We start from the raw sequence: 4,035 nt of genomic DNA, 5'->3' as shown, positions 1-4,035 counted from the left end.
GGCAGGTAAAGTGCATCTTTTTGTTTGTTTGCTTTTGTGTGTTTGTGTTTTCTCTAATGGGCCTCAGATGACTGTTTGCTTAAATTTGGGTCTCAAAGAATCTTTTTTTAATTCTGCCTGTACTCTCCACCCCTCTTCTTCTATTGCTCAGGTTGAAGCAGAATTTGCCTGTCTTACATCTGTTGACCTGAAAGGGTTCCTTTTTGCTGTGCTTGAGCATTATGGAGAGGTTCGTGGAGCTGTACAAAATCAAGAGCGGCATAGAAAGGCTAACTAGGCTCATAAGATGCTTCGGAGATGATGTAAGTGTTCAACTGCGAAATCTAATCCTTTGTTTAAGTTTTAGGTTATCCAGTTCAACTGATGAACTCATTGAAAGAAAGCTGATAAGTAAAGTCTGTCATCATATTTCACAACCGGACATTTAGTGTGGTAACTTTTACAGAATCTGTGTATATTGGTGGTAGGTTGGATATCATATTCTACTTGAATGTCCTGATAAGCCTGATTCAAAATCTCCAATGATAATCATATATTGATGGAATTATGCATCAAAAAGCTGTGAATTTGGAGCAGTCTACATGCTTCATAAACACTGTTTAAAAAGTGTTTTTGTTTTCTTTTTGACTTCTTTGACCAGAGCCCTACACAAAGGAAGAGGACAGAGGACCTCATTTTCTAAAGGAAGATCCCTCACACACTTTCAAGACTGTGAAGGTTAGCATTGTTTCTTTTAGTAAATTTAATAATGACAGCACCACAGTGGATTTTAAATTAAAAAGTACATGTGTACTTTTTCCTCACCAAATGTATTATTACAAGATCTTTGACACTGGATTTGGTCTGGGTTTCAGAGAAACTAACTGGCAAGCTAGCATTGATATTATTAGTGTCTTGTGTTTATTCATGTCTTCACCAGGGTCTTTGACATTTCGCTGCTGTACTGTTCACTTCAGCTTTACGTTTGATTTCTCACATTGTATATTGTAATGGCAGAGATATTAGGATATTTAAGGGGCTGCAGTGGCTGCTACAGCTGTGGGGGGCAATACTTTGGTGAAATGTCCTGGACCCTGGAAAAGAGACTGTGTAGACTGGGTAAGCAATTAAAGGTTACTGGCCGAGAGTCATTGGGCAGCTGGGTAAAGGTGGATGTTGATATTCAGTGCCAATTATGCAACCTGTTCAGCCATGTCTATATGCTCTTTTTTCATGCTGTTAATATAGGGGGAAAAAATAAACTTTAATCAATAAACTGATTAAAGAAGCATTGTCTATGGAGCCATAATCTGATCCTGTAGTGTAGCTGCAGTTTGCACATTTCATGTATTCTCAGCCAGATTTGGTTTAGAGCACAGCCAATATTTAGCATAAGTAGATTTAAATTCACACACTGGTGATGGCAAGCTACATTGTAGCCACAGCCACCCTGGGGCGCACTGACAGAGGCGAGGCTGCCGGACACTGGCACCACCGGGCCCTCTGACCACCACCAGTAGGCAACAGGTGAAGTGTCTTGCCCAAGGACACAACGACTGAAACTGTCGGAGCCAGGGCTCGAACCGGCAACCTTCCAATTATAAGACGAACTGTCAACTCTTGAGTCACGATTCAGTCATCCACCCATGTGTGTGAATGACTGAATGTGTAAAGCACTTTGGAGTCCTTAGGGGACTAGTAAAGCACTATACAAATACAGGCCATTTACCATTTAAATTGAAAATTTTGTTTGAATTCTGCAATTGAAGACATGCTCAGTTATTTATGAACATGGTCTTTGTTTAAAGCAAGAAATGGATTTGTAACATGGGGGTGCATATCTCATTCTGAAAAAACTTTAACAACTAATAAGTGTTACCCAAAGCCAATCACCATCATCCAAAGCATCAGTATGGCTCTTCTTTGGAAAGACATGAATTGTTAAGCACACGGGATATTGTGTAATTGTAATTGTGTAATTTTTTTTTTTTTTTTTGTCTTTGAACCCTTTTATAGCCGACAGGTATTGAAGACACGTTTTCTAAGAGGATGAAAGTTGGCATTGCGATGGTGAAAGAAGAAGACATCATCGATGTGTTGGTTGTCCTTGAGGCAGCAGTAATCCTGTCTAATCTGAGGGATGTCTCAAGTGCCATTTCCATGCTGATGGGCCTTCTTTTTGCCCTCAACATACACTATCCAAAGGAACTTAAGGACATCTTTGAAGTCATTCAGAACATCCTAATGAACATTGGTGGAAGGCAGTGCATCTCACTAGTGCATGGTCTAAGAAACAGACTCTTGCAGAAAGCCATGCAGAACTGTAATTGTATGATCCTTAGTGTTAAGGACAGTTTTTATTTTACTGTTTGTTTTTTTATTCTTGCAAGTTCTCATTCTCACTTTTGTATGTCACTAAATGACTACACTTTACATTCCAGATTAGACAATTACTCATTTGTTCATGGTTTAAGAAACTTATGTGAACAACAATATAATGCTGGACTTTGCAGATGCTTATCTCATGCAAGTCAGTAGTTTTTCCTTTGTTTTGCAATTGAGCAGACTCAAACTAATGTTTCTGAAATATCCATATTATCAAATGTTTCAGAAGCATGCAGTCATTTTCAGAGATATTGGTTCTGTGGAATTTGTTGCAATTGTAAACGAAGACAAATACAAGAGTTTGATGTCTTAGTTGTTATAAACTGATCTTTACTGTCACTTATCAAAGGTTTTGTACTATTTTAATATTTCAAGTTTTATGCTAACAGGTGTGACTGAGCACAATGAAGTTTAAAAATTTTGTAAATGTAAAGAATAACTTTTCTAAAATAGCAAGTGTCCCGTTGATACATTACATTAATGCAGACTTTATGTTGTTACTTCACAAGAATCACTACTGCTCCTAGAGTATTGGTCAGAATTTCATCTTCACCCAAACTGGGCTCAAGACCAAGTTCAAATTTATTGTTTCACAGGGAGCAGCCTTTGAGTTTTGATGGATTGTGAGCCTGATGAGCTACGTCACTGATTTTTCTGTTTCTCAGATGACTAAGATGGCACAATAAATGGTGAATGTTGGGTGCTCATGAGTAATTGTCTTGTCATGTTCTTAAAACAAACTTTCTGTATGAAATGATCAGATAGACTTTAATGGAATCTGTGGGGTTTTATTTTTTTTCTGTAAACAACAGAAAATTAATTTAAAGGAATGTAGATATTTAAACCTGAGATCTAAGATAAACCTGACAGGTAGTTTTGCTGAAATGGATGTTAGAAAGCCAAAAAAAAACAAAACAAAACTTAAGATGTTTAATACACATTTTTCTTTACATCCAGTCAATCAACTCTGATAATTAAAATGAAACTGATTTACAAGTTCACTCAGCTACCTTAAGGAGCTCAGTTAATTAATAAACTTAAATCAACTTAGCTAACAGATTATGTTAGTTAAGCTAAAATAGATTCCTAAGTTAAAAGAACTACTAAAGTATTTGAATTAACTAAAAAACCCAAGTCAACTGAACTAGGACAAGAGTTTAAACAATAGATTATTTTAATTTAGCTGAAAGGGTTTTCCCAAGTAAAGATGACAATTAAAGGAGTTGAACTGACTAATAAATCTCAGTCAACTAAACTAAGATGAAAGTTTAGACAACATGTGATTTTTCATTAAGATAACAATTGGTTGTGTTATAAGAACAAACTCTATTTCTTGACTTAACTTAAAATTTTAAGGCAGCCCTTTACCTCATATTTTTAAGTTGAAACAACAAGTTATATTTTACAGTGCAGTATGATAGCACAATTTCTATGTCATTTAATTCTGTCTGTTTGTATTGTCTCACAGCCCGCCTGCCTGTATTCAAAGCATAAAAAATTGCTTTAATCTCCGGGCTCTGCTACAGTGCTGTTGCTTTACAGTTGGGCCTACCTCAGTGGAATGAAAAGCGAACAGTAGAGTGGAAGAAGGAACTTGATAATCATCTTTTCAGTTTATAAAGTGGGCAACTGTAGCCTCACATAAGCTTGATTAGGAAAATATACTATTAT

The 4,035-nt window shown here is 36.5% G+C and overlaps 1 long non-coding RNA gene across 1 annotated transcript; it reads left to right on the top strand.

The window, feature by feature from the left end:
- The first annotated feature begins 231 nt into the window (after positions 1-231).
- On the top strand, positions 232-2,173 carry LOC135932425 (uncharacterized). The gene is made up of 3 exons (XR_010573523.1): positions 232-302; positions 641-717; positions 1,996-2,173. It is a non-coding gene; the product is annotated as an uncharacterized LOC135932425 (long non-coding RNA).
- Positions 2,174-4,035: the final 1,862 nt, after the last annotated feature.

Source organism: Pelmatolapia mariae, linkage group LG22, assembly GCF_036321145.2.
Source record: "Pelmatolapia mariae isolate MD_Pm_ZW linkage group LG22, Pm_UMD_F_2, whole genome shotgun sequence".
In the NCBI taxonomy this organism is placed as follows: Eukaryota; Metazoa; Chordata; class Actinopteri; order Cichliformes; family Cichlidae; genus Pelmatolapia; species Pelmatolapia mariae.
This window is presented reverse-complemented; position numbering and strand designations above follow the sequence as displayed.